The following is an 11,215-nucleotide window of genomic DNA, read 5'->3' as shown; positions in this document are numbered from 1 at the left end:
TTTTTTTCTAAGTTAATGAAAATAAAAGATAAACTTTAGTTTTCTTGTACCTTTAGGGATGTTCCGCTTCAAAAGTATGTTAAAAATACGAAAAACAACTTCTAACCAGTGAGGTAACAGACATGTTCCTTTACTGGGTATAGATTTCCCAGTGAATAAACAGTATGTGTTAATATGTTGACACTTTAATTTTCAATTGATTATTACAAAAAACAGTTAACATTTTCCAAGTATTTATATGTTATAATTTCAAGAATAGGCTTGTTTTTAAATATTTGTATGGCTTATAAATTCATAAAGAGCATTAAAAAATAACCAAAATTAAGTGTTCCATTACTGGGTGTTCATTCACTGGTAAGAGCTGTTCCTTCTCTTGGTCTTCTTACTACTTATTATTTGAACCTTCAAAACTTTAAAACAGTATTATGTAAGTTCTCTACAATTTTTTTTACATAATTTGCAATTAGTAACAAATATGTTGACACTGTCATTTAACTAAAACTACGAATTTTGAAATTAATATGATTTTTTGAAAGGCAAACGAAGCTTAAGTGTTCCTTCACTGGTTAGTTTACCCTACAACAGTTTAAATTATATTTTACGTAGGCTAAATCAAGTTGCACTTTAAAATAAATCAGAGTTTTAAGAAAAAATTATCATTGTTACTGAAAAGGAAAAAGCTCAATTTACAAATGAGCATTCAGTGATGATGAAAAAGTTCTTTTCTTTTCGGGACTGCAGGGCTATTTGGAATCATTTAAATGCGTATAAGAATAATTTAAAGTGCATTTCATCTCCTTCTTAGTACTGACATATTTTTTGTGAGCCACCACAATATTCAAAAGGTTAGCTCGGAAATAGAACTCTTTATTTCAATACTTGGATTGTTTAAATTACAATTAATTTTTTGAAAATGCCTAAAAAACTTTATCACACGCTAAAAAGAATCAAACAATCTAATAACTTTTGATTTAATAAAAAAATTTCACGTTCTAATACCCAATCCTGAGCCGCCCTGGTTCAGTGGTTACGGCATTAAACTGTCATCGTGAAGAACTAGGTTTCGATCCCTAGTGGCGGCTTGAAGCTCACTCAAAAAGCTTGTATGGGAAGTGAAAGCGACCTGTGCGCAATACTGACCACATTGTCACAATCAAGCCGTTGGTCAAGAAATTGTGGAGCCTTATCCAACATGATTCCACGGTTCACAACAGACTGTTGCGAGAATGGTTTACTTTCAAGACTCAATCTTAATGGTAAAGTTCCTAAGCTTAAACAAATTAGAGCAGAGGATATTTTAATGGGTTTTCTGGCATAGAGATTTTTAAAAAAAATTTGGAGGTATATATGGTCGAAACACTTTTACCCAGAAACTATTTGTTAAAGTGGAAAAGCATGATCATCGAACCAGCCATTCTACGTAGTTTAAGGTTAACGGACGGCGCAAGAGGAAATCAATCCTGTATACGAAGAAATGTGAAATGACAATTTTTTGGAAAGATGTATTGGCGCAATCAAAACAATCCCGAATTTCTAAATTCGCTTATTTTGGCGTTTTCTCCAAAACGCACCTACATATTACGATGAAGAAATAACAAAATTGTCGCTTATTTAGCTACGGTGATCGTCAACTAATCGTCAAGGTCTCCCCACCATTATGGGGATACCTTGAATGATGTATGTCATGAATATTTGAATTGGCGACACGCCGTTCGAGTTTCGCAAAAAACGCAACTCAGATAAGCTTGAACGCTCGGAACACCGCGTGTCTACCTTCAGCAAGAAAGCCAGGTGTGCTGTCCGTACAAAAATTTAACCTTTTCTAAAATTTCATTCACTGTTTTTTTTCGTTTAAATGCCAAAAATAAAGGCAATTTTCGTTATTTCTTTTTTAATGGCTACCATTTTTTCATCATGCTTCTTTCAGTATTTCAAGCTACTTAACCCATCAATGCGTTATCTCCACCATCATTTTTATATGCTAATCGGGATAAAAAAAAAAATTAAAATGTAACTGAAAGGTGACGAAATAAAATAAAGAAATCATTATATAACTTTTTTTTTCATTCCATTGAAAGAAAAATGTTAAAAACGAGGCTTAAATCGGACCTCTCGTTATAATATAGCCTAATAATATCTATATTTTATCGGGCCTCAAACAAAAATTATCTTCCTCTGACTTAAATATACCTTTTTTCACCTATTTACTTTTTGACCTTCATAATATGGTGCCGCTGTGAGGTCAACGGTATGAATGTATCCTCGGGTATCCATACAACCCCCAAAGTAGCGCACTCCAAAAATTGCTCTGCAGAACCGAGGACAATGACTGATAAACAGCCTTGTCAATGCGCACGTTCAATTTTTCCGAATCCATGTGTTGTGACCATTTGGAAAAGCTCCAGCTGCGTGAGATTTGTGATGCTTCTAAATCCATTGCGTTGCTCTGAAACCGATTGGGATGCTCACAGATTTGGGGCTCTGGAGCTTTTAAACGTGTATTTTTTTCTTTCATAGTTCGATCATCTTTTAACAACACAATTTTACCTGTTTTATATGTGTATTTATAAAAATTGATGTGAAGGTGAAATGTGTAGAAGTTTCGTGAAAGGCAACTAGTTCCTGTCTGATCTTTTTTCTTGGCACTATGCCATATTTATTTTTCTTCTCAATCAAGATTTGGGAATGGCCGGTGATCCCATTTCAGTGTGGCCACCAAAGTGCTACCACGATATCTCTTGGCACAGTGCCAACTTTATTTTCACGCGATGTAATTCTTGGAACTGTGACAAATTTATTTTCCTCTTCACTAGGACTGGGCTATAAATCGATATATCGCGACATATCGATTTAACGCCTATATCGGCAAACCGATACAGCAACTTTCATTCCAAGCGATACATCAGAAATGTGATTTAAGCCGTCGAGTGAAGAAGACGATATAACGATATAGCGATACACGCAAGGACTTTCTCTTACGTTCCGATGCCAACTCGCGCTGTGGAAGACGATATTGTTTCGTTATGTTGAGACGGCCTTGACTGATGAGCGGTAGAATCAGAATCACTTTTGAGACCTTATATCGTTATATCACATGTTCGTTTTCGCACCTTCGCGATTTGAAATCGTTTCTTGTAGATTATTTTCAATGGGATTAACTTCGTGATCGCCGTCGTAACCTTGTTCTGAACGCAATCTATTATTGAAAAGAATTTATAAAGAAAAGTTTCTTCATTAATTAGGTAAGTTTTTTATTTATTTTCTGACANACCACATGAATACAATCGCATCAATATGAGTAGCTGAAAATAAGATTTGAAACACATGTGAAGTAATGAATCGTGAATCGCGTTCTACTTTATATAATACTACTTTAATACAAATTTTTATATGAATCATGTCCATACGCGAAATGTAATTTGTATATATATATATACAGTTAGTCAAAAAAGTCTGCGTACATTAACAAAAGTAATATCAAACTCGAATTTAAAGTGCGAAAAAAACGGTTTTTTAAAATTTTATTATTTTAAATCTTTAACGTCAGTTAGTAACTTTAAAATTATTTGACAAAAATATTTTCATGCCCAATAATTTATGCAGACTAATTTTTAAAAGATAATTGGACAAAAATCAAGGCCAATAAAGTTTGCGTACAAGCCAGAAAGGGCGGGGAATTTCTTATCTTAATTTTAAACTTCAAACTTGAGAATGCGAATCGGATTACACTTTCAAGGTCATTGAGCTTCAAATCTATTTTCGAGTTAATGGGAAGATGCTAGTGCTATTTTCTTTGACGAAAATGTCACTTAATAAGGAAATTCCTTTAGCTACAAGACAGTTAATTATAAAATTGAGAGATGAAGGTAAAACTCTTCGCTATATTGGTAAAATAGTTGGGAGGCCTCATTCTAGTGTGCAAAGAGTTATTCAGAACTACCTTGTGAATTAAACAAAATCCTAAACTTTCTGCTGTAAGTATAACAAAAGATATTTTTTAAACAAGCAATAAAGAAATTTCCCCTGAAACTGTAAGAAAAGTACTGCGAAAGGCAAATTATCACGACGCAAATCTAGGTCTTAGCTATACATTTCTAAGACGAATCGAATGAAAAGAATTGCTTTTGTAAAAACTTAATTTGTACTCCTCGACAGATTATTGGAACAGCATAATTTGGTCTGATGAAAGTAAATTTACAATATTTAAAATCAATGGCCACCCTTATGGAGAAAACCGGGAACAGAACTGAATCTGAGAAATTTAAATCCAACTGTTAAACATGAAGCTGGTGGAGTGATGGTATGGGGGTGTATGTCTTCGAATGGAGTTGGAAATTTGCATATTATTGATAAAGTCATGGACAGGTATGTTTATTTGGATATTTTGAAGAAAACTACCAGAAAGTGCTCGAAATTTAAACCTATTCTAATACCTTTATTTTCCAACAAGACAACGACCCTAAACATACTGCTAAAATCGTGAAGGAATATCTTCTCTATCACACTCCGCGACAATTACCAACTCCTCCACAGTCACCAGACCTTAACTCGATTGAACATTTGTAGGCAAAATTGGACAAACGAATTCGACAACACAATATTACTTCCCGAAATGAGTTAATATGCAAATTAAAGGAAGAATGGGCGAAATTTACGTCAGATGATACACAGAAACTAGTCCAGTCAATAATGCTTAGACGTCTGCAAGCTGTTTTAAAAAATAAAGGGTACGCAACAAAATATTAAAATAACGCTAAAAACTTTTATTTTTCATTTTTTTCTTAAGTGTACGCAAACTTTATTAGAGTGTATTGCTGTGTTTTTTTCGTAAAAATTTTTTTTTGAAAAAGTTTTTAAAATATTGCATTTTTATTTTTGCTCTTTATTGTAGCTTACGATTGTAGCTTTTACAGGAAAAAAATCAAACTGATTAAAATGCTTCTTTGATGTTTAAGTGCTTTTTTAATTTAATAATCAGTCCGTACGCAGAATTTATTGACTAACTGTATGTTAGTTGAGTGTGAAATTGTTTAATTAACAAATTCTTACTCTTAATGACATTCATGAGTATAAGCTTATCAGCATATTTTAATTTATCTTGTGCATATTATATATCTATTTTTATCACATTAAGTTAGCCTGTCCGTCATTCAGCATAAATAAACTTCAAGAGAAATAATTTTTGGGAAAAAAAACTTTAAATAATCCTTTAATATGATTCAAAGCACTTTATTTTCAAATGAATACTATTATAAATTGAACAAAAAAGCTCGAACTTAATTTAGTAAAAATATACTTCCACATTATAGTTGATTCCTCAAAGTTGCTATCAGTGCTTCAAGCTTCTTTTTAAATAAAAAAACAAACTTTAGACCACTTTAATTTTTTAGATAATAAATTAAAAATAATTGAAAATAACTATGAAAATTTTTTAAAGAAAAATGAATAAATAAGAATAAAAAATTGGAAAAACAAAATGCAGTTTTGTTACGCTTCCCTAACATAATATACTGGCTTTTGAAATTTCTAACTTTTCTATACTCCTATACTACATATAAGGTGCGCTCAGTGTATCAGCCATAATGCTTATTTTTAAAAAATGGTCATCATCAAGGGCGCCGGCAGCGGGGTGCAAGGGGGTGCACTCGCACCCCCCTGGCTTTTTTTTTTAAACAATTAAAGAGATACAGAAAATTTTTTTTAATTTTTTTTTTATTAAACATCTTTTTATGGAAAAACAAATAATTAAGTAATTATTGATACATAACAATTAAAAAATTGTTTAATCAAACAAGAATTGTAATCGTCTTGTTTGCTGTCCAAATCTGTTTATAACTTTTTCATTGAATTCTGAGTCATCTTTGATTCTTTTCTTATGCACACTGAGCATTCATAAACTTGGCAGATATCTAAGCTATATTTTTAAAGTAGGTTGAACTCCGACCCACCCCAGGGAGATAAAAGTAAAATTATTACAATAAAATTTCTCTAAAAACTAAAGTTACAGTAAAATTTCGCCAAATGACAGTGGTGGTGATCAGTTAAAAGTGGATTAACAATAACGCTTGACAATTAAAAACATGTGTTAAAGGCAATGAAACCCAATAGCGCCGGTGTAAATGTCGTAAGCTATATTTTTAAATTTCATTTAATAAAATGTAAATAATATTATATTTTCTATTAGTTATTCAGTTTAACAAAGGTGTATAACACAAACTGACTTCTCGCAACTGTAAAACTGCATCGGCACAATAAATACCAATGTTAAGCGTGCACAAACACGTTAGTATACGAAACTACTGTTTGTAGTTATTTGTGTTTCAAAGTCAGTAGCTATGCCAGCGCGATCACCTCTGGGCAAAATTTGCATGTACAAGAAATTCGTACTTTTTTTTAAATATCTTGCTAACAATGAAGAAATGTATCTTGAAAAAATGAACAGATGAAAGTATATGTAATAACAAAACAAAATGTAATAGCAGAATATAAAATTTTTTTTCGGGGGGAGGGGAGGGTAGTTTGTTAGAGGGTTGCGCCCCCTTTTATATTATTCTGCCGGCGCCCTTGGTCATCATGAAATGGCACTTCGAAGACACCCACTAGATAAAACTTTTCGTTTGTGTATGAATTCAGATTTCCTTAATCCATGCTAAATGAGTGAACGTTCATTCTCTATAAGTTGCATAGGCATAATTATTACTATCACGCTCTGTTACAGAAACTATTTAATAACTAGAAAATATGATGTTAATGTTTTCAAACTCTCAGTTCATTCCAAATTCAACACTTCAAAATATAAATCAAAGTTATATATTTCAAACTATTTCTTTAATGTAAATTCACAATGCTACGCTATAACATTTAAACTCTATGAATAACTCTTAATTATGTAAAGACTATAATTCAATACTACTAATCATTATTCAGAAAAGTAAAATTTTTAACTTATTAACTCTTTGACTAAATTTATGTTATTTTTGAAACTGGATTTTCGGTTTAGAATAAAATTGCATTTAACAGATATTTTGAAGTTAGTCAAATTTAGATGTAATCATATTATGAGAGACTTTGAATCAGTAGGTCAGTACTCAATAGATTTTAAAATTTGTTAAATATTATTGATCTTTTTTGTGAGAAATATGTATCCCGATAGCCTAAGTGTTATATGCAAGTTATTTTATGTATCTAAACAAATTGACTTAAAAACCATATTTAACACCTTCCTTCTCGCTCCCGCTAAAATGACGGGGTGAGGTTTCGCCCTCTATTTCTCGCTCCCGTGATATTTCCGGGCTGCAGTGTTGAGTAGTAACGCTCCAATAAGAATAAAACTAATTCATTTCTTTTGCCCGGAAAACATTATATTTCTCTTTTTACACACCAGATAGTAGTATCAGGATATTTTTATGGTAATTGTAGATTGTTAGTTTACTTTAAACTAGATGCCAGCACTAATCAAATGCGTGCATTTGTGATTGGATAAGAAAAATAGGCACTTTTATGACCGTTTTCTTGAAAATTACCCGATCGTTAAGGGGTTAATAACTACTTTATGCTAATCTGCAAGAATTGAAAATTTAAAAAAATTATAAATTTCAATTTATTTCAACATTTATCTAACAATAAAAGACAGACTGCTTCTGAATCCTATTTACCTAATATAACTTTAAATTTTTTCTCAATTAGTGAAATTTTCATTACAAATATTAATACCAATGGTAATTTTAGAAATTAATTTGGTTTTCACCACTTGTCTTTTTTTAAAACAAGAAAAAAAAACATTTAGTAATAGAATTACAAGAGCTAATTTCTTAACCCAAATTTATTTAAGTAAATCCAAAGAGGAATAGCTATCAAAATATGAAAATAATTCTGTTAAAAATTTTCAAGTTTCATTTTTTAAAAATGCGCTTGAAAATGCTCATTTAATTTTTCCATGATTTTGAGTTCAGAATGTTAAAAAAAAACTTCCGAGTTGCTTTTCTTTTTAAAAAATTTTATGTTATTATTCAACATTAAGAGTTAAAATTCACCATTATAAATTCTTAAGATTATTTCTATTTTATAAATTTACAATTGGTAACTATATTATCCAAGATTTGTTTTAAGTACTCATACTTAACAGCACTTATTTATGGAAATTAGTAGTATGCTCTTTGTAAGTGTGAATACAATACATAAATTTTGCATACATGTTATAAGGTAATTTAAAATTTGATCACAGTATTTGAAAGTTTTTGATACACATATGAAACAAGCCATCAACTAAATACAATTCATTTAATATAACCCAATAAATAGACCTATAAATCCTAATTAATAAAAACTAATTGCATATCTGCAATTATTTTTTATTAATTAGGATTTAAAAATGTAAGTAATTATTTGAATCAATTATAAGCACTCTTACCTAACAATAAAAGACAGTCTATTCAACTTCAGAAACAGGCAATAATTGTATCCTGGTCTTCAATCACTCCTGGATGTTTTAAAACAAGCCAACAAATTTCTGCTAGTGTATGGCAATTTTTAATTACACCATCACAAAAGCATAAATTACCAAGCTTGTATGCAATTTAACTTCCTAAATTCTTTGAAGTTTACATCCATAAACAGCAGTTATGTCTGCAAAAAAATAAGTTCACAAAAACAATTCACTGGCAAAAAATTTTAATAGTTAATCCAATTTCTTTTTTTTAAAAAAAGAAAAAAGCACAGAAAGTTGCTTTTAAAAATATTTCTTTATCAGTACTTGATCCTGCCAACAACGATCGCCAAAAAGCCTAAGGGTATAACTACATCTTCCAATCTAATTGTTTTGTAATATATATCAACGAAATTATCTTTACATAACTGAAATTCTTTTTACTTATCAGATACTTTAACTACATACATACATATGCATAGATTAAGATAATTCACATAAAATATATGTTTTTTTTTTTCATTAGGTGAATTCAATTAACTCAATAGGAAAAAAAAAGCTCAATGCCTACATAAATATTTGATAGACAAATATACTTATAAGATATGTTTATTTAGACATAAAACAGAGAAATTTGTCATATTTTTCAAAGTTCTTGCACATAATTTTTAAATTAATTTTATAAAACCTGATGTCAAAATAATTCATGTATTCAAGTTCAACTAAATTAATTACAATTATAAAAAATTTTAACACTAACTCTGCAGTCAAAATTATTTTTTAAAAAAATTTACAATCGAAAATTTTTTAACACAAAGCAAATATTTTTTGGGAGATTTCCATATCGTGATCTGTGGCAGAATGATTGCCAATTCTTGGCGACTTCTGGGCAGCGACCCACGAGAAAAAAAACATCACAGAAAGGGAGCAACTCTAAAGGTATAACTCATAGCCACCCCCGCATACGACATGTTTTTTTTTTAACAAAAATTTGCAAGTTTTAAACTATTTGGCACCTTAGTAATTGTAGTTGGCATGACAGATCATTATACGGAAATAACCCCATATTTTTAATGAACATATAAGTTTAAAAAATCAGTAACTGTATTTCTAAAATTGTTTAACATGTTTTATGATAGGATTTTAATAAATATATTTTTATACAAAACCAACTTTTCTACAAAAATAAACAGTAAAAAAAAACAATGAAAAAAGTTATTTTTAGTTCAAAGGGTAAAAATTTATTGCATTTTGTAGTATTAAATATCAGCAACAGTTAAATGTAAAAAGATATAGAGTTAAAAAGTTATTAACAATTAAAATGGATAACACTTATTATAAACCAAGAATCAATGGGATTAAAATTTTATGAACCTAAGAACTCAAATAGATCATCAGTAAGCATATCAATAAAAAATAAGCATAATTTATAAGTGCACATTAACAAGATAACAAAATGTGTATTGATACAATTTTAACTAAATTTCGTAAAATTATTCTCTTTGTTACCAAATAAATGACTTTCCGTATGAAACGTGTACTTTTAAGAAAAAATTATATTTGATAATAGCTTTAGTTCAAAACATAACGCAAACAACTTTTGACCAAGATATAAAAAATAATCAAATAAACTTTACATACAAGAGAAGAGTTTAATATGCACACATAAAGCCAAAAAACTCATACGTTTTATTTCAGTTCAGCAGGAAAAAGAAAATTATGCATACTTTTTTGTTTGCAGAAATAAGAGTAAAAATAAGGTGTTAGGTTAAGTCGGACGAACTACCAGTCTTAAGACCGATTTGTCATTTTCGACGTGTTTCAGTTGAATTGAAACTTACGAGATTTCTCATCATGCATTGCGAAAGTTAAGATTTCCCCAGTCTTACGACAGTCAATGTTGCAGTTGAATTGCACCCCATAGTGAGTATAGGCAAAGCCTCTCTAGGAGGCTTTGTAAGTATGTACATAAGTATTATTGTTTGATCTTCAATATTACATGCAAGATTAGTAAAAACAGCATGACATTATAACCTCATGTTTACAGAGCCGGATTATACCTTTCGTAGGCCCTAGGCACAGCCGTTTTCGGGGCCCTTCCCTCCTTCCTCCACTCCTCCCCTCTTTTCAAAATATATGCTAAAATTTTCTGGCATATTTTTTTTAACATTTTTATTAATATGGATTTTAATTTACAAATTTGTTTATCGAACTTTATCTGCAATACCGACATACTGCCGATATTGTAGTTGATATCGATAATACGTACCATTATAATTAGTTCGATCGATAACTATGTAAAGGTAAGCACTTCACGTCAACAATACAACAACAAACCAGCAAAGAAAACAGTGAAATTGATAGTGAGATTAATTACAAGAAATATTTATACTACAAATAGCTTCATAGTTTTCATGATACTACTATGATAACTTAAGTGAAGGAAATTAACATTGTCAAAAGTAAATCTTTTGAAATTATTTATAAATAAATTTGCAAAGTAGGTTAAATGTTTACTAATAGAAAAAAAATGATTTAATACTTTTTTAATAAAATGTTAGTCACGTTTTGTCAGGAAATATCAGGAACGTATTACGCCATTTTAGATGTATTAATTTCAGAAATGACTAAAAGGCGTAAAGCTTACAGTGATTTGTACGATAATTTCGGTTTTCTTGTTCACAAAAATTTGTCAGAATCTGAGATTAAACTAAAAGCGCAAAATTTGGTGAAAATTTACTCATCCGATTTAGAGGAAAACTTTGTAGATGAAGATTCTAGGTGGTGATA

Source organism: Parasteatoda tepidariorum, chromosome 1, assembly GCF_043381705.1.
Source record: "Parasteatoda tepidariorum isolate YZ-2023 chromosome 1, CAS_Ptep_4.0, whole genome shotgun sequence".
In the NCBI taxonomy this organism is placed as follows: Eukaryota; Metazoa; Arthropoda; class Arachnida; order Araneae; family Theridiidae; genus Parasteatoda; species Parasteatoda tepidariorum.
The sequence above is the reverse complement of the archived record's forward strand: the minus strand, read 5'-3'. Positions refer to the sequence as shown.